The sequence below is a fragment of the Nyctereutes procyonoides genome, unplaced genomic scaffold (assembly GCF_905146905.1).
Source record: "Nyctereutes procyonoides isolate TBG_1078 unplaced genomic scaffold, NYPRO_anot_genome, whole genome shotgun sequence".
Lineage (NCBI taxonomy): Eukaryota > Metazoa > Chordata > Mammalia > Carnivora > Canidae > Nyctereutes > Nyctereutes procyonoides.
Genome location: NW_026575122.1, coordinates 2,733,317 through 2,759,894, shown reverse-complemented (window position 1 = coordinate 2,759,894; position 26,578 = coordinate 2,733,317). Strand labels below are relative to the sequence as shown.

The 26,578-nt window shown below is 41.6% G+C and overlaps 1 long non-coding RNA gene across 1 annotated transcript in view; it reads left to right on the top strand.

The window, feature by feature from the left end:
• The first annotated feature begins 16,104 nt into the window (after nucleotides 1-16,104).
• The window catches only part of LOC129516961 (uncharacterized), a 137,869-nt gene continuing 127,395 nt past the window's right edge, over nucleotides 16,105-26,578 (top strand). Inside the window, exon 1 of the long non-coding RNA XR_008665907.1 lies at nucleotides 16,105-16,214. This is a non-coding gene — a long non-coding RNA (uncharacterized LOC129516961). The remainder of the gene's footprint in view (nucleotides 16,215-26,578) is intronic.

The following is a 26,578-nucleotide window of genomic DNA, read 5'->3' as shown; positions in this document are numbered from 1 at the left end:
GAGAAGTCCTTGCTTCTTTGATGGCGATGGATTGCTAGGTTATAAGGTTTGCACTACCATTCTCTGTTCCATCTTGTAAATGTGCTTCCATTTTTTTTTTTTCTGTAGAGGTTTCCCTTGGCGGTTGAAAGTTGGAGGCCTCCACATTTTCTAGATATATTCATGCCACATGTTAGCCAGACAAGATGATCTTACCAGTGCACACCAATTACTTTTTGTTTATATGAAAATCAAGTAAGTGAACATATTCCAACTTTTGTGTCATTTGTCTTTTTTCTAAGTTATCTTTAGAAATGGATGTAGAGACTGTTGAGAAAAAGATAAAGCCAATCAAATGACAAGTCACCTTTATTAGACAAAGTAAATGTGGTGAGAAATGAATGGCAGACAAACCACAGCCTGGGCTTATTTGGCAGATGGAGAATAGTTCTCTAAAGATTTTATGGTCTTGGGAGTGTGTTACAGTACATTGTAATCCTGAAGGCTGTTTTTTTTTTTTTCAATCCACAAAAGCCAAATAGTCATTTCCAGAGACTATTAGTGTCAGTTGAGTGCAATAATATATATTTTTAAGAAAATAAATAATTTTTACAGAGCTCAGGCATTTTAGGATTATAATTGCTGCCAGAAATATATGCAGAAATATTTGTGTTCACGTGTATCTAGCTAGAAAGAGGCTGCCTTAAGGCTGCCTTAAGCCCGTCTTTAACCGCAACGGTCTCATAGCTTCTCCATATTGAAGTGGTTAGGAAAGTGTTTGAGGTTCACCTGATCTGAAACATCCCCCGATTGCTGTGAAGTCAGAAGTGGAAGGGACACGAATGAATTCTAGCCCCCATATTGGGCGTTTCCTTCCTGAGTCCAATGAAAGTGATTTATAAAGGATGTAAAAGTTGCCTATTTGGAACACAGAAGATAATAAACATAAAACAATCATTTTCATGCTGCGACATGCCAAGGGCAAGTGTTAGTCTAGAGGGGAACTCCGATACAGCGGGTTGTCGGGAACGGGGGTGCCTAATGGAAAGGGATCTTGGCAGCTGGGTCAGCTCCCAGGTGAAGTGCCTTGGGCGGCTGTAGAGCCTCAGCTGTACAGGTGAGGCATACATTTTGTGGCCACTAGATGACAGTATAACACCAATTAAAAAACAGCTAAAAGTAAATTTTTCTACCTTCAAAGCAAGTCGAAATATTTTCATACTAGGCTAGTTTAAAGAAAATTCTCAGTAGAGAGGTAATAGTCTACAAAAAGTCTAAAATGTGCAAACTTTTAAAAAAATAAAAGTGCAAATCTTAAGAGTGAAAAGTCATTTTATCTCTCCTCATTTAGCCCTCAAGCAATTCAGGTTTGTAACTTGGTTTTCCTATGAAATAACCTGAAAAAATCTTGTAGAGTTCTTCTTTCTTATTCCCAGAAGTCTTGAGACCTCCCAGACGCAAGCTTTTGAAGAATGATGATACTGCTTTGATTACAAAGAAAAAAAGAAAAAAAACCCCTATATCCCAACCCTAACAACCTGCTCCACATAACACTGCTGGATCGTACGTGGGCATAACCACCTGCATGCTTGCCTTACGTGCCTTCTCACCTACTGAGTCTCTTCCTCCCGTACATAGAAACCCTCTGTTGTCTCATCAGGGCACTTCTTGGAGCAGATGATCTGTTTGTGACACTGTTCAGGAGCATAAAGCCTGCCCAGAACGTAATGCTAACAGCTGCCCAGTCCAGTTCATTAATTCAACAAATATTAGTAAGCATCGGCTAAGTAATGGGCACGAGGACACAGTCTCAGACCTCATCTTACTTCTAATCGAGGAGAGAGACAGTAAGTAGACGGTTGTCAAAAGCAATTATAACTACGAGAAAGGTTACAGAAGGATACAGTGCTAAGTGATCGTATAATGGGTGGTCTGATTTGATTCATTCAACAAACGCGTGTTGGCTGCTTACTCTGTGCCTGGCACTGTTCTAGCCGTTAGGGACTCATGAGGAGCCAAACGGAAAGAGATTCCTGTCCACGTGGCTGTTGTTGTTGAGGGACACAGACAACAAACAGAATAAGGTAACCTCACAGTACATTGGCGGTAAGTGCTCTGGAGAAATCTACGGCAGGGAAGAAAAACAAGCAGCATCGAGGAGGAATCTACCAATTTGAATAGTGCAGCCATAGAGAGCCCAGCTAAAGGGCAACAGATGCTGAAAGCTTGAAAGAAATGAAGGAAAGAGCTGTAGGCACAGAGTGGCAAGTGCAAAGGCCCTGGGGCGGGAACACGGTGGGTGAGTTCACGGAACTGCGCGGAGGCTCACTGGCCGGCAGGGAGCCTACGGTGGTTTGGAGGACTTGGTCGGGGGTGATGAACAGAAGATCACGGAGGATCTTGTAGGCCGTTGTATGTTGACCTGGACTGATCCAGGGAGCGACGGAGGGGTTTTAGCAGATATCAAACATCATCTGATTTGTGTTCTCATAAATCATCCTGGCTGTTGCATTAAATAAACTTTTTAGGGGTTCGCGAACAGGGAAGGCAGGAGACCAGCCATCCAGGAGACGGTAATAGTCGGCTGGGCCTGGATTTCCTGATGGACTGGATGAGATTTACAGAGGTAGGGACAGGACTGGTGGATGACCGCCAGGCGCTCGGCCCGACCAGCTAAAGGGTAGTGGAGCCGCCGATTGAGGGGGGTAAGGCTGAGGGCTAGCAGCTGCTGAGGCGAAGACCAGGAGGTCAGGTTGGGGCGCGTGGAGCTTGGGGTGTGTGGCAGGCCTCTGAGGATGAACGTCTAGTTTCGTCTGGGCTGGGCTGGAGGTCTACGTCTGGAACTGGCCTTTAGACGGTGCCAAGAGCTGCAAGTCCTGATCAACGAACGGGGGACTTAGGGGTGTGTGGGGTGTTCCCTGGAGGAGTGCCGTTGCAGTGGGGAGCTGAGGGACGGGTAAGCTAGCTCGTGGCCCGCGGGGGAAGAGCTCTCTGGCTCGGTGGTGCCACTGATGCACTAATGCACCGATGCAGTGAAAGATGGAGGAGCGGTCTAATTATGGAGATTCTTTTTTTTTTTTTTTAAGATTTTATTGATTTATCCGAGAGACCCGGAGAGAGAGGCAGAGACACAGGCGGAGGGAGAAGCAGGCTCCATGCAGGGAGCCCGACGCGGGACTCGAACCTGGGACCCCGGGAGACGCCCTGGACCCAAGGTGGACGCCCAACTGCTGAGCCCCCAGGCGCCCCAGGAGGACCTCTTTTAATATTATTATGCGTCAGGAAGGTCTGCCTGGGATGCGATCTATGTAGGTCCAGTGCACGTCGATATTCCTATTTTCTACGAATGCTACTGGCTCCTGGTGAAAGCAGCCCAAATCCCGTCTTTGAGGCCTCCCGCACTGCGGGAACCTGGCTGGGCTGGTGTCCCCCCAACCGGGACTGAGAGTAGCTGCTTCTCCGGTTCGCTGCTGCCCGCTGCCTGAGCAGGATTAGCCGAGACTCCGTGAGGTTGTTTGGCGGAGCATCTGGGTTTTGATGTAAAGACAAAATGTCCAAGTGCTTATTGCTTGTGAGATGAGAGGTTCTGGGGGGGCGCCTGCTGGTTAGCTCTGTGCTCCCCAGACAGGCCGAGGCAACGGTTTGAGGGTGGAAGGGAGCGCCGCTCACATTTGTCTTCCGGAAGTGCACACTCTGGGGTCCGACAGGCACATTTTGGAGCGCATCTGAATGACCATGCACATGCTCCGTTCTTGACCACAGGTCCTCCGACACAAATCAAATTTAGAAGCTTCCTATAGTTCCAGATGCTCAGCACCCGCACCTCCCTAATTGCCATTTCCTGCTGGAACTGGGGCCAACCGGGGGCCCGGCTTCGGCCTGGATGGCCTCGCCCTTCTCCCTGGAAAGTTCTGGCTCCTGCATCTTGCCTGTGGCCGCTCACGACACTGAAACGACAGCATTCAGTTTGTTCACCGAGTTCCTGTCCTCACCGAGTTTGCAGCATCCAAGGAAGAAGCGGAGAAGGTTCCCTAGATTTACGTTGTTCAGGACGAAGGAGTCTTCAGAGAGGGACGACGCAGCCAAGTCCTTCACGTCCGTGTCTGGTATTTCTGAGGCTGCCCCCCGCCCCCCCGATTCTGAATTAGGTCAAGTCAGATCCTGAACCTGCGCCACGAGACGGGCTCGCACGGTGAGGGACTCGGCCCGCGTGTATTCAGCGTGCGCTGTGTCCACTGCACTTTGTCAGCTATTGTGACAGAGACCAAAACGGACAAGGCGTGGTCTGCTGTCTAGGAACTCGTGACTTGGGACAACAGCAAATGCCGCCAGAGCGGAGCACACCACTCCCGGTCTGCGCGCCCAGGAAGGCAGCCAGGCCGCCCAGCTCCAGTGCGCCTTGGCCTCGCTGGTTACAAGTGACCCAAAGAAGGCATCTCAGAAAACAGATGTCCCTATGCCATAAGGCAAAAGGTCATGTGTTTTCATAGAATTTCAGACAAAATACGCAGGGAGAGCAGAAAGAGAGGAGTCAATTCCACCTGGGAGCATCCGGGTGGCCTTCCTGGAGGCAGCGGCCTCTGAACCGGCTAGATGGGCAGAAAGCACAGTGCATGTGGGGAAGCTGAAGGTGCACCGGCGGCAGGAGCAGGGTTTGAACTTGGGCCAGGAGCAGAGTGGGTGAAAGCAACGGAAGCCGCGGTGGCAGGTGGGCAGAGCTTGGTGACGGGAGCCCTGAGCCATCAGCGAAGGAGCTCGGCGGCTGGTGTTCACTAGGTCAGCAGTCCCCGCGGCCAGGGCTGCAAAGAACTGCTGCCATGAGATGTGCCCAGTGGGAGGATTCATTATGGGCATTAGAATATTCAGGGATCTAACGAGGATTCCTGCTTTGCTTCATTTAACCTGGCATTTTCTAAAGGCTTTTAGGATCTTTTAAAATAATAATAATAATAATCATAATAATAATAATAATTAGGAAAGAAGTACCCTGGGTCCACACAGTTAACACTAGCGTAAGATCTGCTAGTCGTTACGTGTGTGTCACCTGCATTTGCTCATTTAGTCTTTATGACACTTTGTGAGCTAGGGGCAGCTATTGTCCTCATTTCATATATGTGGAAACTGAGGCACACGGAGATTAAGAAACGCATCGCAAGCTAATCGGTAGGGACGCCAGGAGTTGAACCCGAGCGGTCCGACTGCAGGTCTGTTTTTAATTAGTGGAAGCGCAGCGCCGGCAGTGCAGTGAGGTGAACGGGAGCTCCTGAACGTTTGAGCAGGACAATGACACGCTCACCATCAGGTTTCCAGGAGACACGGGAGGGGATCTAGTCCATGACACCGCCCTGGGCTGGCGCGGTGACAGATGGTAGCCACCCTGGTGGGGACACAGCAGAGGGCGAGGTTGCCTCCCTCTGTTGAACACCTGAAACTGATGTGACGTGGTGCATCAACTACACTCAAAAAAAAAATAATAATAAAGAAGACGATGCGACTGCCTCGCAGAGACTTAGAGGACGGATAGGTTAAATCCGTTAGGCAGTTATTTTTCCTTGTTTGACCGTGAAAATTCTCAGACACAGAAGTTGAGAGAGCCGTGCCCTGAAAACCCGTACACGTAGCCTCGAGATTCAGTCGTTAACATTTCACCGTGTTTGTTTCACGTATTTTCCCCCCAAACCATTTGAAGGAGGCCTCGTGACTGTCCCCTTCCGAATATTTCAACACATGAATCCTCAGAATAAGAACATGCCAGGAGGTGATGTTCAAGTCCAGGTGAGGGGCAGTGAGCTCCTAAGTTAGGGTGAAAAAAAGCAAATAAGGGTGAAGTAAGGGAGTCCACTTGCTGGACGATTGCCCCCAGGAGATACTCAACCTGCGGTGGCCGTCCCCATACCCGGACGAGGCTCCGATACTTTTTGCCTCATCTTGGTCGCTGTGGACCTCCGGACGGCGAGTTCCTGTTCTAATGGGCTTAAGCCAAATAGAACCTGGGGGACGAGGTCAGTGTCAGGATATAATCCACGTAATCAGTTCCAGTACCTGATACAACCTCATCGATTCGTATTATCGATGCTTCTTTTTATTAACAAGAATAATTTTCAGTTACTGGGCACGCACAGTTCTGAATGTTGTTTGAGCGTGTTATGCACGGTACGGGGTGAAAATAAAGGGAATTCACTGTTGATTTTATTTCTTCAGAAATTTGGGCCAGAATCATTGCCTTCTTTTAAATCATGAAATTGGCTGATATCCTCGCGGACTTCTATCTTCATACCAGACTCTTCCTCGGTGTGAACACACCTAGTGCCCATGACCCAGCGAAATGAATTAGGGTTCCTCGGCGAAGCGTCTGATTCGTGATTCTACTGAATCAGAACATTAGACATGATGATTTTTATTTTTCCACAGTAAAAATGACATTATATACGGCAGTCACTGGGAGAAAATATTTTTTCCATCCACTTTTCGTGCCTCTTGTCCTCCTACACTTCGTTATCATTCCAGGAAGTGAAAATTCTGCTTTGATTTGTTAGCTTTGTCCCTCGTGTGGAATTTAGCTCCGAGGACTTAGACTCACCCTACTTCCCAGCAGTGATGAGGATGTTGTAGAGACAGCGAGTTTAGATTTCTAGGATACACTTTCTTTAGGGACTCTTCTTTGATTAATATACAAAATGACAGCGAGGGATCTTGAGAAGGCCTCGCTTCTTGTTGTTCCCTGCAGCTGCAAGAGTGGGTTCCAGGAGGCCAGTGAAGAGATGCGATAAAATACCTGGCACATTCCTTATGGTTCCGGGGAAGGCTTGAAAGATCTCTGGAACGGGTAGGAGAGAAATACCTCGAGACTTTTTACACGCGTGTCTGCTAAAGCCATCATGTTAGTGCCTTTTACTGCACTTTGTCTCCTTTCGTTGACGGGTTTTGGCAGCCTTACAAAGGTAGTCATGCATTTTGAACTTGCTTGGGGTGCTTGCAAGGGGTGTCGTTGGGTGCCTTTCATACAAGAAAAGGTGGTAGACAGGAGAAGAAATGGGAGGGGGGGTGTGTTATTTTCTCATGAATTTTATTTCTCCAAAGCTAAGATGGAACTCAACTCACAGCTTTACAGTTGTCCTAGATCTTGTGAAAGACTGACTGGGAAGTTATAGGATTTCATCAAACAATTGCTGGATGAGGGAGGAGATGTGGCATGATGGGATTCTTTGTGAAATGGACTTTTTATATTCGAATACCAGGTACAAATGAGTGCCCTTAATTGAGTACCTGCTATGTGCTTCCTTTTAATCCCAGAATTTGGCCTTACTTTACTACCTTTTCTTCATCAAGAGTACTTTAATGACTCTATCCTGACCCTTTAAATGTTTCTTTAAAGGGAGAATGTCTGACTTTTATTACTGAGTTTAAGAAGTATTTAGGGGATTGCAATTCTGAATAGGTCTTCGCTTTCAGGTTTTTTTCTCCCTAAGAACAATGACACAGCAGATTGACGGTTAATGGTTCAGAGGGTGCCGGGTTACACAGATTGCATTTGAGGTCACTGAACAAATATATCCACTTGAGTATCCACCATGTACCAGGCACTGTGCCAGTGCAGGTAAAAACACAAGAGACGGCATTATGCAGAGACTGTCAGTGGCACATGAACAGGTGCTGGGAGGAGCTTGGCTGTTTCCTGCTCTGATGGTCTTCGTGGACTGACATTACTACCTTTTTTTTTTTTTTTTTAATAACATTAAATCCATGGACAAAGGAGCTCTAACCAATCTCTTCCTAGACTATTCCATTTTTGTTTCACACTATTTATTTGGGGAAATGAGTTCCACATGTTTAGTAAAGTTGTTCCAGAACTACCTCCTTGCTGGCTCATTTTTAGTATTTTGGGATTTGGTGGTTTGTGTTTATGGTCAACAAATGCATGCTCTTCATGACTTGAACGTCTTTTTTAACACACATCATCCCTTCAACTATTCTGTTTTTCAGATGTGAAAATCTTTGCCTTCTTAGTCCATGATAATTTTCCCTTTACACATGTGTGAGAGGGGTTGACAATTCTGAATACCATTAGCTTTCCATCCCAATCCTGTTTTCTATGGAAAAGAAAGTGCAAACTTCCATTAGGAAGCAAGTGAGAGAAACTTTTCTTTCCTTTGCATAAAATGCATAAATACTTAGAATTAGCCTAAGCAAAGTTCTAGATCAATTACCCAGGGCTAATGCATCACTTAGGGAGATTGGCTAGTGGCATTTTCATGAGTGATCATCTGTGATTACAGAGCTGTGGCCATCCCAGGCTTTTGCTCACCCTGTGGGATTCAGCATCATTGATCGTGTTAGTCTTTTACATCAGCCATGCTCCGAAAGGTCTCAATGGGATAGCACGCAAACTACATTCTCACTGAATTTCTTTTTCCATTATCAGTGACCCAAGGTTATTTGAATATTTTTAATCGTTTATTGCACAATTTAATGCACTTTATGGGAACATAATTTATCTTTCACTGAGAAATTGTTTTGAAAAAAGAAGTTGGACTTTATTTTGAGCCACTCAACTGAGACTGACTCAGGCAATGGGTGAGGCTTTCAGTTTTCTTTGCCAGCCATATTTCAAATCTTATTTCCTTCTTGTTTTGTTCCTTCAAATCTTTATTTTAAGCCAACTATCTGACAATATGTATGTATGGATTTAAAAACTTATTTGTTTTTCCACTTAGCATACTTTAATTTTTGATGTTACTTTCTGTTCTTTACTATCATTTAAAAGCATGTCATTCTACTCAATAAGCGTGCCGCCACTTAATCCCATGGAACTGGACATTTCATTGTTCAATATTATAATAGTGTTGAAATACTTTTGTAGCTAGAACTTCCAACATATTCATGATAACTTCTTTAAGGTATATTCTTGAATATGAAATTATTATACCAAAAGTAGAAATACCGTTAAGGCTTCTTATACTTGTTGTCAAGCATTATTATGTGAAAGTACACATTTCCTCTGATCTACAAAACTGGGTGTTATAAAAAAAAAAATCTCTATTTGGGGCACCTGGGTGGCTCAGTCGATTAAGCGTCTGATTCGTGGTTTTGGCTCAAGTCATGATCTCAGGGTCCTGAGATTGAGTCCGGTGAGGATGCTTAGCCGGGAACTGGCTTGAAATTTCTCTCCCTTTGCCCCTACCCCCATTTGCACGTGCCTGCATGCATGCTCTCTCTCTCTTTCTAAAAAAAAAAAATCTGTTTGAGATGTATCAAAATGAAATCTTGTTTTTTATATTTGTATTTTTGATTATTATAAGTTCAAAATTTTCATAGATTCTTGGTTTCTATTATTTTATCTTGAAAAATACCCAGTACAATGAAAGTACCAGAACTTGAAATACTGTAATTTATAAACCTGCTTGTTGGTGTCCAAAGAATACTGCTTTCCAGTGTACAGAATTTTAAGGAAATAAGACATTCAAATACATCCTTGCTAGGAGCACAGTAATTTCTGTCTCCCTCCCAGAGTGAGACTGATCGATTCGCCGAAGTTGATACCGATATACACATCTATTTAAACCCATTCCTTGATTTGTTTGAATTTTCCTCTTACATTTGATGTCAAATAAATATATCATCTAAGTATCGATGAATGGGGAATATGATGGCTACTCAAAGTTAATGTAGAAATTGGTCATTTAGTGTTTAGTATAGACCACTGGATCGTTGGATTATACTAGACCACTCCTAGCAGGCAATTATCAGTTGACCTTTTACAAGGGTCTAGTGGCAAAAAGTGTGTCCCTTTCAGCTTCTCATATGTGAACCACGTGATCTGCTCACAGGAACACTGACTGATCTTCTTATCATATTTCTTTCTTTCTTTCTTTCTTTCTTTCTTTCTTTCTTTCTTTCTTTCTTTTTCTTTCTTCTTTCTTCTTTCTTTCTTTTTCTTTCTTCTTTCTTTTCCCCTTCCCTTCCCTTTTCCTTTCTTCCATATCATTTTATCTTCACCTCTTTCACTTCTACTCTTTCCCTCCTACCTTATCTATTTTTTCTCTTTTCCCATATTTCCTTCTTCTGTTATAATATAATTGTTCAAAAATATTAACTAATCTTCCCTCCATGTTTTTCTTTTTGTTTTTCCTCTATCCCCCTTTATGGACCAGGTCATTCTGACTCACTTTAGTTGGGAAGGGATGTGGTGAGAAAGGAGTCTCCTCGTGGCTTTGAGTTTCAAATAAGCGCTAAGGAGAAATCTTGCTTAAATCTGAGGTAAAAGTAGATGAGTAGCAGGAAAGCATATTCAACCATCACGTAGAGAGTGCATGTGTGTATATACATATAGATTACATATGTATAGATAAAATATAGAAGTTTAAAGAATTACAATAAAATGAATGTATATGTATAGATTAAATATATGTATATGTATAGATTAAATATAGAAGTTTAGATTAAAGAATTACAATAAAATGAATGAAAACATAGCCATCACTCAGCTTAAGAAATGAAAGAATTCCAGTAATTTTGAAACTATCAGAATATGCCCCCTTCTACTTCACCTAGAGGAAAAATATCATGTGACTCATTCTCGTGTATACTTTTAAAGATATATTTATATATTTGAGAGAGAGAGAGAGAGAGAGAGAGAGAGAGAGAACAAGTGGAGGGAGAGGTAGAGGGAGAGAGAGAATCTCAAGTAGATTCCCTGTTGAGCTCAGAGCCTTACTCCGGGCTTGATCTCACAACCCTGAGGTTATGACCTGGGCTGAAACCAAGGGTTGGAATTTAACTGACTGGGCCACCCAGATGCCCCTTGTCCTCCATATATTTCTTCATATAATAAGCATGTATATGGGTATCCCCAAATGCAGTGCTTGGTAATGCCAATTTTTGAACATTCATAGCTACACTCCATGGACTATTCATATTCGCCAAGCTTGAAATCCTGCTTTGCTTCACTGGGTAGCTGGGTCAACTTGAGCAAATTATTTTATCCTTCTGATTGCAGTTTTGTCATCTGTAAAATGAGAACAATAATTGTACATAGCTCACAGCATTCTTGCAGGGTTAAGTTTTACAGGCATACCTCATGTTACTGTGCTTCACAGATACTGCTTTTTATTTCCCCCACAAATTGCAGGTTTGTGGCAACTGTGCCTTGACCAACTCTTTTGTCTCTATTTTCCCAATAGCATTTGCTCATCTTGCGTCTCTTGTGTCACATTTTGGTAATTCTAGCAATATTTCAAACTTCGTCATTATTATATTTGTTATGGTTATCTGTGATCAATGATCTTTCATGTTACTATTATGATGCCCATATAAGATGCAAACTTAATTGATAAATTTTGTATATTTTCTGACCACTCCATTGACTGGCTGGTTCCCCAGTCTCTATGCCTTTCCCCAGGCCTCCCTAGTCCCTGGAACACAACAATATTGAAATTAGGCCAATTAGGAACCCTATAATGGTGTCTACATATTCAGGTAAAAGGAAGAGTCACACATCTCTAGAAATGATTGAGCTTAGTGAAGAAGGCATGTTGAAAGTCAAGACTGGCTGAAAGCTAGGCCTCTCGCACCAAACAGCCAAGTTATGGATGCCAAGGAAAAGTTCTTGAAAGAAGTTAAGACAGCTTCTCCAGTGAACATGCAAACGACAGAAAAGCAGAACAGTCTTACTGCTGACGTGGAGAAAGTCTGAGTGGTCTGGATAGAAGATCAAACCAGCCACAACATTCCCTTAAGCCAAAGCTTGATCCAGAGCAAGGCCCTACCTCCCTTTAATTCTCTGAAGGCTGGGAGAAGTGAGGAAGCTGCAGAAGAAAAGCTAGAAGCTAGCACAGGTTGCTTCATGAGGTTTAAGGAAAGAAGCTGTCCCCGTTAACAGAAGGGTGCAAGGTGAAGCAGCAAGTCCTGATGTGGAAGCTCTAGCAAGTTATTCAGAAGATCTAGCTCAGAGAGTCAATGAAGGCGGCTGCACTAAACAACAGAGTTTCAACGTAGATGAAAAAGCCTTCTATTGGAAGGTTTGCATAACTAGAGAGAAAGTCAATTCCCGGTTTCAAAGCTTTAAGAGACAAATTGACCCTCTTGTTAGGGGCTAATGCAGCTGGTGACTTGAAGTTGAAGCCAACACTCATTTACCATTCCCCAAATCCTATGGCCCTTAAGAATTATGCTGTATCCTTTGCTTATGCTCTTATCAGTGGAATAGCAAAGACTGGATGATAACATCTGTTTATAGCATGTTTGCTGAATATTTTTGGCCCACTGTTGAGATCTACTGCTCAGAAAAAAAGATTCCTTTCACCATATCACTGGTCATTGACAATGCACCTAGTAACCCAAGAACCCAAGATGGAGGTGGACAATGAGATCAATGTTTTCATGCCTGCTAAGCCAATATCCATTCTGCAGCCCATGGGCCAAGGAGTCACTTTTATTTCCCAATCTTATTATTTAAGATATACATTTCATAAGGCTGTAGCTGCCGTAGTTAGGTTGATTCCTCTGATGGACCTGGGCAAAGTAAATTGAAAACCTTCTGGAAGAAATTCACCATCCTAGATGCCATTAAGAGCATTCAAAACTCATGAGAAGAGGTCAAACTGTCAACATTAACAGGAGTCTGGAAGAAGCAGATTCCAACCCTCATGGATACTTTGAGGGTTCAGAACTTCAGTGGAAGAAGTAACTACAGATGTGGGAATAGCAAGAGAACTAGAATTAGAAGCCGAGCCTGAGAATTGCTGCAATCTTATGATCCAACTTGAACTGATGAGAAGTCGCTTATTATGGCTGCACAAAGAAAGTGGTTCCTTGAGATGGGATCTCCTCCTGATGAAGATGCTGTGAAGATTGTTGAAGTGACAACAAAGGAACGTAAACGTAGTTGATGAAGCACGGCAGGGATTGAGAGGATTAACTCCAGTCTGGAAAGAAGTTCTACTGCGGGTAAAATGCTATCAAACAGCACTGCACGCTATAGAGAAATCATTTGTGGAAGGAAAAGTCAAGTAATGTGGCAAATTTCATTGTCTTATTTTAAGTCGTTGCCACAGCCACCCCAGCCTTCGGCAACCACCACCCTGAGGAGTCAGCAGCCATTGATATGGAGGCAATACCCTCCACCAGCATACAGATTACAACCTACTGAAACTTCGCATGATTGTTAGCACTTTTTTAGCGGTAAAGTATTTTTTAATGAAGATAGATACATTGTTTTTTAGACATACGGCTAGTGCACACTTAACAGCCGGCAGTAGAGTGTAAACATGACTTTTATATGCTCTGAAAACCAAAAAATTCATTTGACTCACTTCATTGTAATATTTGCTTTACTGCGGTGGTCTGGAACCAAACCTATATCTCTTAGGTATGACTATCTAAATGGCACTTAGAGAAAAACTTGGTAATAATAAAGAGCTTCTATATTAGCCATTATCATCATTTTTGATTTTTAAAGATTTTATTTATTTGACAGAGAGATAGAGAGAGCCAGAGAGCATAAGCAGAAGGAATGGCAGGGGGAGAGGGAGAAGCAGGCTCCCCGCTGAGCAGGGAGCCCGACGTGGGGCTCCATCCCAGAACTCCTGGCCTGAGCCAAAGGCAGACGCTTAACCAACTGAGCCACCCAAGTGCCCCTGCTGTTTTCATCTTTATTACTATTGTTATTATATTCTTCATTGACTCAATGCCCATGTAACAGTGATGCATGTAGCTGCAGTTTATTTATTGCCACTGACATATAGTATTCCACTATATATATATATATATACATATATGTATATGTGTATATATAGTAATTATTGTGTTCATTTTAATGCTGATGGACATTGGGAAGCAATCTGTTTGCAGATTTTAGCTAACCCATTTTTAGCACACCCATTACCAGTAATGGGTATTACTGGTAGGACTACTTCTGTACAGGTCCTATTGCATAAGAGCAAGAGTTGTTCTAGGATTTTAGGGTATATTCCCAAGAGAATTGCTAGGTCATAGGATATGTGCACATTCAGCTTTACTAGGTAATGTGAAATAATTTTCGGAAGTGATTATAGCAAATTACCCTCCCACTAGAGTGGGTATGAGTTGCTTCATATCTTTACTGATACTTGAAATTGTTTTGCCAATCCCTGGTGTGAAATGCTATCTCTTTTTGGTTTTTATTTCATTGCCTTGATTATAAGTGAGATTGATTCATAGGAGCTGTTTACACATTCTGGATAGTAATCCTTACGTGTCACTTATGTTGCAATTGTCCTTTCCTAATTTGTGGCTTGTTTCTCAGATTGTTTGTGATATCTTTTGATGAGCAGAAGTTCTTAATTTTAATGTGGCTGAATTTATTAAGTTTTGCTTTGCGGTTACGTGATGGTGATTTTATATGTCAACTTGACTGGGCCGTGGGATGTCCCAATACAGACTTTCCTACCAAAAGTGGTTCTAGAAGAATAGAATTTTAAGGATGAGTTTCCTGAATTGGTTCCGGTAAAAATTCAAGTTTTCTTAAATTGGTTTCTAGAACTGGCTCTCTAATCTGATTGGATTTAAAGATGATAATGCCTCTATTTCTAGCAGTAAAGAGAGTACTGGTAGTTCATGGCATAATCTGTCAATATAGATCTCAAAATAGCACCATTGGATGCTCCTAATCAAACACTTGTAAAAAGCAAGAAGCTGAGTGACTGTGTACATAAAGCTTTCAAACATTTTTGTCAAACTAATGAATAGGACAAGATTGGCTCATTGTCCCTAATGTCACCAGATAAAGTAGTGAAAAAAAAAAAAGAGCTCAGATATTTGAAGTCTCAGTTCAAGAAGCACATAAATTGCTTAAAGGCTTCTATGTGTGCCTTGAAAGAGACCCTTATTTCCTGTAGCCACAAAGCTGGGACTGCTGAAAGTCAAACCTATAATCTCATTTTGTAGCTGGCTGAATTATAACACAGGATGAAATCCCAGCTTTATAGGGAGTTCACTGTTAAAATGGGGGCAATTTTCACTAGAAGGCTGTATGCCCTGCATCAGCACCCAACGCATGACATTTTTCTCTTATAGTCAGGATTCATAGGTCCAGGGATGGTGAAAATCAGAGTGGAACCCCTTATTGTTATCCCTAGTGACCTATTTCCATGACCTTATTGGCCTATATGGCTTTATATGGCCTTCCATGCTCTGTTGGCCTATAGGATGAGTATGTCTGGAATACAGAGGTTCCCTAGAGTAACTCTTTGTATTATCTTGCCCTGTGATTAAGGTCAATGGAAAGGTACCACAACCCAATCTAGGTGTGACTACTCATGGCCCAGACCCTTCGGGGATAAAGGTTTGAGTCACCCCACCAGGTGAAGAACCATAACCAGTTGAGATGTTTGCTCTGAGGTCAAAGGGAATATGGGATGTGTAGTGGAAGAAAGTTGCTGTAAATACCAGCTACAACCATGTGTCCATTTACAGAAACAAAGACTGTAAGAGTATTCTCTCCTTATTTTCTTATGAAAATGTTTGTTTGTGTACTATATATGATACATTTATATATATATATGTATATATATGTGGTATTTTGTTTTTGTTCCCTGTCTTATTCCCTCATCATGTAACATAAGATATATTGACTCTTTATCATAGTATTTAAGCACCGTTAATTTTATATCATAATATTTAAGTCCTAGAGTATCAAGAAGAGTAAACATCTCTCACAGACTTTATCTCCTCTTCTGGGGAAGGGGTTAGTGTATTGTTGGTTGTAGGCAGGCCAGTTGAATTATGTTAAGTTGAATCATAACCTTGTTATTGTCTTTATTTGGAGATTAAGTACCATTTAAGGAGACGCGTATGGGTGCCAGACAAGGGGTGGACTTGTAACAGATGAGTTTATGTATCAGTTTGACTGGCAAAAGGGTGCCCAAATATTTGGCTGAGGATTACTCTGGGATGTTTTTGGACGGCATGAACATTTGAATAAGTAGACTGAGTAGATTGCCCTCCCTAATGTTAATGGAATTTATCTAATTAGTTGAAGGTTTGAATAGAACAGAAGGTTGGCGCTCACATATGAAGGAACTTCTGGCTATTGCCTTGAGGTGGCACATTGGTTCCTTCCTGCCCATCAACTTGAACTGAAACACTAGCTCTTTCTGGGTCTCAAGCGGACTGACATTCAGACTGGAACTTACATGAGCAGTTCTCCTGGGTATCCAGTTTGCTGATTGCAGATCTTGGAACTAGTTGGCCTTAATTAGGTGAGCCAATTCCTTATAATAAATCTCTCTTTGTGTACATACATCCTATCGGTTCTGTTTCTCTGGAGAACACTGGCTAATGCAGTTAGCCTTTGTTTTGTTTCAAGAAATTATTTGTTCTCTCAAGGTCTTGCAGAGAGTTTTCTATATTGTCTTCTAACAGTTTATAGTTTTTCCTTTAAAAAAAAACAAAAGATGTTAATCTGGCTCAAATAAATTTTGGTGAATGGTGGGAAGTATAGATCAAATTTCATTCTTTTCCATGTGATAACCAGTTTATCTAGAATCTCTATTGAAGAGTCGATCCTTTCTGCACTAATCTGCAAAGTATGCTCTTTCATGAATTAAATTTACTTCTAGTTGTTGGGACTGCTTCTGCATCCTATAACCCTTACTTTGGTCAGTTTGCCTATCTTGATTACTATAGTATTAGAGTAGAGCTGATAACTGCTTTGTTTTCCTTCCCTTTTATTTCTTCCATTAAGTACATTACATATTTTATTATTTATTTGTTAATTGTTTATCTCTTTTCATTAGAATTTAAGCTCAATGAGGGGATCCCTGGGTGACTCAGTGGTTTAGTGCCTGCTTTCAGCCCGGGGCATGATCCTGGAGTCCTGGGATCGAGTCCCGCATCGGGCTCCCTGCATGGAGCCTGCTTCTCTCTCTGCCTGTGTCTCTGCCTCTCTCTCTGTGCGTCTGTCATGAATAAATAAGTAAAATCATGAATAAATAAGTAAAATCTTAAAAAAAAGAATTTAAGCTCAACAAGGGCAAATACTTCCTATGCTTTATTAAGCTTTATATCCCCATAGTCCAGAAGAGTGCCTGAAACATAATAGGGACTCAATAATTGTTTGTTGACTGACTGATGTCAAAATTGTGCTAAAGATTTGACATACATTTCATCATTTAATTTTCTGAATAGTGCTTTGTTTATTCAATTAATATTGATTAAGTATTTATTGTTATATCCATCTCTCAGGTGGGAAAATTGAGGATTAAAGATGTTAAATGATTTATCTACAATCAAGAAGCTAGTGAGCAACAAAACTATTTGATTATATCTTATACCAGAGTGTTATTAAATATTTGACTTTTATTGTCATTTCATGGAAGTAATTCAGTATTATAGGATTCATTTATAAGACTTCACCCAAATTTACCAGAATGATGTGATCTCTAAAAGTTATGCATAATGTATCTTTAGAAACCATCCAATTATTTGAAGAAAGCTAGCTTATCAGAGCACAGCCTGAAGTATGACCAGAGAAACATAACCCATCATGCAAGTATTGGAGAACTGAAAAAGTAAAAAAGGGGAAATTGGGATGACAAAAAACAATAACAGAAAGACGGTTTGGGGGAACAAGAAAGGAAAATGGGCTCATCAGAAACGAGAAGGGACCGAGTGAGGTCAGTACTAAAGCCTTGGAGTTGCAGCGCTAACCCACCCACGGTGGGGTCTCGGGAGCTCGGAGCTGTCCCGTGGAACAGGGTTTCAGATCTCTGAGGGGATACAGTGAGGTGGTTTTTGCTGCAACACTGAAGACTGAACCCAGTTGCTGCCCCAGAGGAGGAGGCTGTCGCCGGGGTGATGCTGACGGGAACAGCGAGCAAACAAAGAAGAATAAGACCTTTGTCTTCCGCAGCCTTTCCGTCCCTTCCTGCCCTCACCGTCAGAAACTAAGAGGCCCAGGTGGCAAGGGGGACGTGTGGTTTGCAGAGCTTCAGCTCCGGCATCAGAAAGCAGAGCACAGAAGGATCCTTCTGCACGACCCGCAGAGTTGTGAGCTGGGCTCGGAGGGTGGGCTGCAGGTGTGGCAGGACCTGGGAACGTCATGGGACAGTGGCTTGCACTGGGTTATGTTATATGGCAAGTAGTGATGGGATATAGGCCCTCCTCGGAGTGCGGTGCAGCTGTACAGACTCTGTCGTGGCCAACTGGAGAGGGACTAGAAATCAGAGAGGTGCCCCGTGGGCCCAGAAGAAGGAAGCATCCATGGGGTGAGCTGCCTACAGGGACCATGTAGCAAGGACCTGGGGGCAGCCTACAGGACCTGAGACTGGCCAACAGCTAGAAAAAACACAAGGGCCTCAGTTTCTCAAAGGCAACCTGACAACACCTTGAATGAACGAACTTAGAAGAAGAGACTCTGAGCTCCCGAAGAGAATCACAGCGGGGCTGACACCTTGAGAGCAGCCTTGCAAGATCCTGAGCAGAAGGTCTAGTTCCGCCCAGACACTGGGCGCGTGGAAAATGCGGAGCCCTAAATGAGTGGCATTCTAAGGCACTGAGCTGGCTGTTAGGGAACAGATGCAGGTGGGTCTGGAGCTGAAAGACAATAATGTCGTAACCCGCAGGCCTCTCTAATGTGTAGCCAAAGAACGAACAACCACCACAGAAAATGATCTCAGATGATAACCTGAGCAGAGCTGGCTGACTCAGGGTGACTGGGAGCTGCTCTGGGGACACTCAGAAGGTAAAAACCGGTGAAATGTAAACACTTGGCTTGTGGTGCCAAGATACTAGAGATGGAAGTGGAGTTTCGCAGAGCAGAGCTGCCCAGGAGGAAGGGTAAATCCGCCCAAGTGTGGGGTGCAGAGATGGTGTGAGGCTCCCTGACCGGGCAACTCGGAGGATAACTGCTCATTTTAAGGTTTCTTACGGTAGAGCTGGAAAGGACGGTAAACACTAGCAGAGTGGACGACTCTTTTCCAGTTGAAGCTTATCCAATCTCTCAGGAAAAAATTGTGTACGAATCCCCACAACGTCCAAGTTATATTAACATCAATGCCCGATTTAGCAAATGCTTCTGAAGGGGAGAGGAAGTGGAAAGAACAGGAGAGGACGTCTTTGGGCCCCCATGCTGATGTGACACCTGTGACAAGAGGAAGGAAGGAAGAAGGTTGGGGCAGGTGGCGTTTCAGGCTGCAGGGTGGCTCTTAGTGTTAGCTGGGCTGCTGGGCAGCTCCCGAGCAGACACTGTGTCAGGGGAGTCCTGAGTTGTAAAGACCCAACTCTATTGTCTCAGCTATGATCAATCATTGGCTGATAGCAGCCTGAGGAGAAGGTGGCTTCAGGTGACAATTCCAGCTGATTGGAAGATGTGGAAGCTGGAGCTTGTCTGCCCAATTACCTCCATCCCAGCAGGTTCTCTTCAAGGGACATCAGAGCAGAAGACTTCCATGGCTAACACAAATACCGTTTGTATCTTTGTGAAAATAATTTAACACCCAGGTTCCTTCCCATGGGAGGACTAAGATAGCTGGTGACAGAGTTCCGAATGGAACTGATGCCCGTGATTTGGGACAAAAGATCCTCTAGAAGGGAAACACACATCTGACTTTGACTAGTGGACTTTTCTGGAAAGAAGGGCATGTTAGGTTCCATATTGATGATTCAGACCACACAGTGGGGGGTAGCAGAGCAAGGGTCTTAACCCATCTGGTAAAAACTGAATTAAAAATTAGAGCCAAGAGCAAATGTCTATTTTTAGTTCAGTCAAATAAATAGAATTTGCTCTTGATATTGCTTGGGTTTCTAATAAGCTGAAGCAGAAAAGCCTGCTGACGCAATAAATTTTCACCACCAAGCTAAAATGCAGCTGCCCTGAGACCAGAGTGATCAGTCCTTTCTGACCTTAAGAAAAGAAGTAAGTCATGATCCTGTTCTCAGACTGGTGAGCCAATCTGGAGGAAAATTAAGTAAACAGCTGTGGCTTTAAGTGACACATTGCAAATCTCGGAAAATGAAAAAAATTACCATTTCTCCAGTTTTACTTTTACCAAAAAATCATTTTCCAGGGATTCTATAGCTATCCAGAGTGCTTAAAATAATCTTTTCTTTCTGATTCTTTCGAATAGGTGTTTCTCCTTAATTGTTCTACTTTGATTTACTCCATATGGTACTTTAATTTGTGCGTGTGTGCATTGGTGCGTGTGTAGGTACAGCTTATCAAATTAAATACAATAGTACTGAAGCTTTTCTTTAATATTTTAACCTCACACAACATAGAGGTGTACAAGCTAAAGCTTTTAAAGCTTCCTTCCCATGCCCAACATCTAATACTTTTCAAGACATGTGGCGTTTAAAACAAGTAAAAACAAAACTCTTAAAAACAAAAATCTATGGATATACTTACAGCTTTAAATCTGGTTCTATGTTTAGTTTGTGAAACAAAGGTAAAAATTTTTAAAGAGTCATCAATTATATAATTTTAAAATAAAGCATTCCATTTTCATTAAATAATGGTTGGGGCGCCTGGCTGGCTCAGTCAGTGGAGCATGCAACTCTTGATCTTGGGATTGTGAGGTAGAGGCCTACCTTGGGCATGGAGCTAGTAATGGTTATCTGCATATATGCTCTATCTCACATTAATGTTATTCCCACGTGATTGTACACCGGTCTGGGAACCGACCAGAAACTGGGGTGCCATAATTTGTGTGGTAAAAGCTATAGAATGAGCTCATGTGTTCAAGATATGGGGAGGGGGCCAGCGCGGTTGGATGGAATGAACAAGGAGGTGAGTGGTAGGAGACAGCATCACAAAGGTGAAGAGGGTTTAAACTCTCCAGGAAATTATCATGATTTGAACCACTGGATCAGGATTCTCCTAAAGGCAGAACTACCTCTGGAGCATTACTTGAACATCTTGGCTCTAAAACTAGGCATTATTCCTCTGTTTCATAGAAAAGACAACTGTGGGGCAAAAGAGAGACATAACATAGATGCAAAAGAAAGAAAGATGGGTTAATTATAAAAGAGAATATATAAAACAGTTATTAAAACATTTGGAAGGAATATGCAAAATGCTGTTGTGACATTTTACTCTGAATTAAAGAAGTCAATGCAGCACAAATCTGAGGAAGGCAAACTGTTATGTATTTATTCATTTTTTAAAAAACATCAAACTTTTTGCTTCCATATTTTGGGATAGCAGCAATTAAAAGGGGCTACTGATAAATCTTTGCAATTCCTATGTTGTTCGGGTTGCTGAATCTAACCATCACTCCTAATAGAGTTTGTTAAGTTTGTGTCTTAAAAAGCATTGGCTTGAATAGCTCACATGATGACTCAGGGTCATAAATAATCTTTGCCTAAGAAAAACAGGATAAATAAAAAGCTATTTTCTTTTCCCTTTGAGTTGTCTTATTTTCCTGAAATGAAGAATAAAGTCTCACGTGTCTGTCTTCTAGTTAAACATGGTGAGCTTTATGCACTTATTTTCTTCCCTTCTCTTCTTAGGCAAAGAATTAGAGAAACAGTACAGAGATACCAGCCAACCCTTGACCTCCCCCTGCCCCTCCAGGCCTGAGATTAGGTAATTTCCTGGGAGGACTCAACTGGCCTAAGGGAAAAGTCTTGGTGGTACTAATATTTGGGAGCCCCCTACTAAGAGAGGGATTTTAGCCCTGAAAACCCTTCAGTGACAGCTACCTGTTAACAAGCAAAGAGCTTCTATTTGAGTTTTAGCATCTCACTGTTAAGTGTAAATTCTCACTAGACTGTCAATGGTACCAGGGATCCGAGAAAAGGCTCTTACAGAAAGAGGAACCAAAACAACTAGGAAAAAACAGGGCTTTCAGAAATGGGAGATAATGCAAGTAACAGAACAGAATTAAAACAGAAAAAAAAAAAAAAAAAAACTCAAACCAACCAAACAAAAAACAACCACAAAACACAAAAGCTGTTCTCAGAGAGATAAAAGAATGTAGCTTTCATGACTGAGAACAGAACAATAAATAGCAAGTTTAGAAGCAGAACTTGAGGAAATCTTGTACAATATGGACAGAGTTGAAAACAGGAGGGAAAAGATAAGAATATTCGAGAATCAGTCCATGAGGTTGAATTTTTAGAATGGAGCCAAAATGAAAAGGAGAAAACAGAAGGGAGAAAATCATCAAAGAAGTAATATAAGAAAATTCCCTAGGACCTAATAACATTTTTTTTTCCACTCTGAAAGGGTGCATGGAGTGTCATTTCAAAGAAAGCCCACATAAAATGACATCGTTCTAAAATTTTTGAGCCTGGGGAAAAAAGACAATGTCCTAAAAGCTTTCAGAGGGAGAGAAAAAGACCCAGAGAGAAAGGTCAAATATGAAGGACCAGGAGTCAGAATGACATTGGTTTTCTCAACAGCAATATTGGATGCTCACCAACCATGAAGACATATATTACACAGTAGGAAATCAGTTGATAAGGTCAAGAAAAGAAAACAATAATAGTGTAGCATTAGAAATAGAGAAGTAAGCAATGCAAAAGCTGAGTTGCCAGGGGCTGCCTGAGATCGTAGACGCAGAGGCAAGAAGAAAAGGCAGCTCTGAGAACTGTCTCGTTATAACGTTGGTCACAACTATAGCTATGTGTTACTGTGCTAAATATTAACCTATAAAAAAGAATAATCTGAGATATTTCTTCCCCAATTAGTTCCTTTTAAATAAACATTTTATTTCATTAAGCTTTTAGACACATTCAAAATATTTTCTTCGGTGATCCCTTCCTTTATCAAACATCACATCATCTGTCTGGCCATCTAGTTGAATGCTGGGAGATTACTGTGTAATCATTTGGATAAAGAGTTAGTTTCCTTTCTCAGAAATCGTGTCTTTCTTTTTTAAGAATATTTTAGTATAGTGGTTAAGTGGGGGCTGGAGACCGGCTAGGTTAGATTCCCACCATGCCAAAAACTAGCTGTGTTACTTGAGAAGAGACCTGAACTCCTGTGCTTCCATCCCTTCATCTCTAAAGATTTGAAGGGCAGCTAACGTATAGAGTTGTTGTAATACAAATACACTGAGCTAATATATGCAGAGTTTTATTAGAATAGTACCTGGCATGGAGTGCGCTCTCTATAAATGCTAATTTTGATTGTTATTACAGGCTACTTTTTGATTCAAACTTAGTTGTGATTTCTGGGTCTCTAAGAAACATAGGTATACATTTATTTTTTATTTTTTTCATAGGTGTACATTTAAACTAGGAATACTAATCGCACGCACACATACACACACATACGCAGGATGGGATGTATCTAGCAGGAGTACAATGTGGTTTTCTTGACATATCCAAGTCTTTGCTTAGGTAATATGGATGTTCAAGCTTTTCATTTTTACGATCGAATTTCAATAGTGTTTGTAACACAGGCAAGATTCTGTACGCTTCATTACAAATTCTCTTAGTTTGGCTTTGAGATCTAGGGTTGAAATATCTGAAATAGTTCTGGTCATCATTTTGGTTTAAAAACTATCGTATTTTTTGCTGAGATACAAAATGAAGGTGTGAAGAAATCTGTTATTCTTGAAGCTTTTCTGTCCTTCCTGGCTGGAAAGCTTATTTCCAGCTTTGGGCTCTGAATAAAACCCATTATAGTTATATTGTATGTCTTTTCAATCAACAGCATTCATTTGTTACTTGTTTTTAAGAAATTTTATTATGCCCACGAGGAATACAAAGACATTTAAGAGGAGCGCCTAACTCTTACTGAATTCATGGTCAAAGAGAAGAAAAGCAAATGTATCAAGTTAAAAGCAATTACAGAAATGCCACTAGAAAGAGTATGCTTAATTTCCAGTTGAGAAGGTGGCCGGTAATGAGACAGTCGTTTCATTTTGTAATGTGGATTTATAATTATGTCAGAGGAAAAAGCAGCGGAGAACATATCTTAAGATGGAGGATTAAGAAAAAAGTTTGGTATTTTGCTTAAACTGTAAAGTGTCTGGGTTTTGGTTCTAGGTTAACAATTTTCTAAAAATCTGGAAATCTTATGTGTGAGTAGGGAGGGGGAGGTTTGGGCAGGGGAAGGTGATATACTAGAGCCTGCTGCGAATGCATTGCTTTAGAGACTGGAATTCAGTTTAACCAAGGTCTCCTGTGTGGTCCAAAGACCTAAAAAGACACGTTTCTCCAACAAAGCCCCCATGTATTTGGCCAGTATAGTTAGTGGACTTTTTTGGGGGAACTTGTGTGAGAACCATGGAGTTCCCCAGGCTCAAAACACAATCTGGCTTCTAGGAATTGCGTGGGCTGTCTCTTTTCCCTGAAATTTTCACCTTCACAGTCCTCTTGACCTTCTGGTCTTGAGATAGACGTCCCTTCTTTTAAAGAGCCTTTGCTAACCTTTTCCATTCCCCGACCATAATCCTTGTAGCAACTGTTACTTGGTTTATTAGGACATTTAATTGTTCTTTTTAAGTTGCCTCTTGCCCTAGCTTGTATGTTCCCTCCAGACACATCTATTCAGGTAGCATGTCTTGTTGAGACGTTTTGATATATTTGGGAAACTTTATCTAAATAACAAAGGACCGGTCTTTCATAGAGTGGTTTACCAAACAGGCTCTATAACAATTTTTAAGGTCTGTATATGCATTTTAAATTTATAGACTGTGTTTGAGAAATATTCAGAATCTTTCCATTTTCTTCCTATACCTCCTCACAAACAGCACAGTGGAGACCTTGAGTTTGTGGCATATTAGTCATGTCTGTGTAGAAGATCTATTATTACCTTGACTCAAAGTTCTGAGAGGATAGAAAGTCAACTGGCAATGCTCACAAGTTGGATACGTGCGTAGTAAGAAGAAATTAGTGGTTAGCAATCTTTAGATGTTCTTTGGAATTCTATTCTCTGAGTTGGTTACGTTTAGTACTCTCAAAACCTAAATAGTTATGTTGGACGTGCTGAATTAACTTAATGGGTTGGTTGCGAGTCCAGGCACAAACCTCCAGGGACCCCATGTCTGGTTGACCATGGCCACTCTCCTCTTTCCTGGCTCACGACCAGCACAATGCAATCATGCTGTCATCAGGTAAAAGGGCCTTGCAACTGATTTCTCCCAATCCTTATAGCTTTTTAGAGACATAGGTTAAAAAAAAAAAAGAAAAGAAAAGAAAAAGGAGTCTAAGTGTCTCAATGGTCCTTGGTAAGTTGTCTATGAATGTGCCTGCAGGACATTTGCAGCCTCTGAGTCATGTCTGAGGACCCAGAAATGTCTGACTGTATCATCCATGCAGCAAGAAGTAAACTCAGCAATTTACCAGTTGAGCTTTATTAGCTGGCTGACTAACCTACTGTTTTTCCTAGAACAGTCTGGCATGCAAGTTGTAACAGGGCCTGATTAAAATATGATTAATTAAGTTTTGGTGGAAAATGCTCACGATGTTCTGTTCAAAAAGTGAAATGACTCAAAGATGACTTTTTAGTGTGGATAAAATCAGGGACATTGCCCCAGTAATGTACTCAACCAGTGGTGGACTTACAGCCACAGCTTTATCAAGCTATTAAGAGTTGAAGCCTGGAATCAGTGACAGCAGCATGATCTATGATTAGCTTCAAGATGACGTGTTTCAGAGTCCATGTTCCAAGACAGGGTAACATTATTTATAGGTATGTGCAAGAGTGAAATTTTAAGAGCCTGGGGAAAAAGATCAACAGCTATTGTCAAAGTTAATGAAACATAAACCCATTGCACATAAAACTAGCTTTGGCACACATGTATGGCTCACATAAAATAAGGACAATGGTAGCTATGGCTGCTGAAGGGAACGGTCAGTGTTTCCCAATTAGGAGTCACTAAAGGCAATAAACAATACTGAAATAAACTGTCAAAAACAATGATTGACTTTCCATTGAATTCCCTGTTATCAATAAATGTAATTTTTCATGTTTTTTTTTTCTGCATCCAAATACATTGAAGAAGTTTTGTTGATATTATTTGAAAAATAAGGAAAAACCATTAATAGAGCTGGTGTGTATCACTTAATTTTGTTCTCTAAAGTATATTGTAAACTTCTTAAAGTCAGTATAGTACATTTTGCTTGGTTTTGTGTCCCTCTACCTCATTGTTCTATGTCTTATATTTACCATAATGTGTGGTATAATGTAAACACTTTACTCCTTAATTTTTTAATAAGCTGTTATTGAACACCTACTATGTGCAAGAGTGATGGTAAGTGCTAATGACTCACTGGTCAATGAGATATTGACTTAAATGAGTTTGGAAGGGGCAGACAGGCAAAATAAAGAGGCATTTCAAGAGCATGCATTTAGGGTCCTAATAGAGCCAATAATGGGTGCTGTGAGGATTATGGTTGGGGTATGGTAGAGATTAGGAAAGAAGACTGCAGACAAAGGGGACAGCCATAGGATGCCTAGGGGCCTGGAAGACCACATTTTGAGCCTGGTGAGCTCCATGTTGAGGACAGTGTGAACTAGGACTTGAGATTAACTTGTTGGATTTCTTTTCACTTACAACAGATGCTAAAATTGATGTGACATAAAGGAAAACATCATGCAACCCTTAAGATACCATAATTTGAATGCATGTTTGGTGTACTCAAAGATCTTTATTCATATAGGTGGGATGAA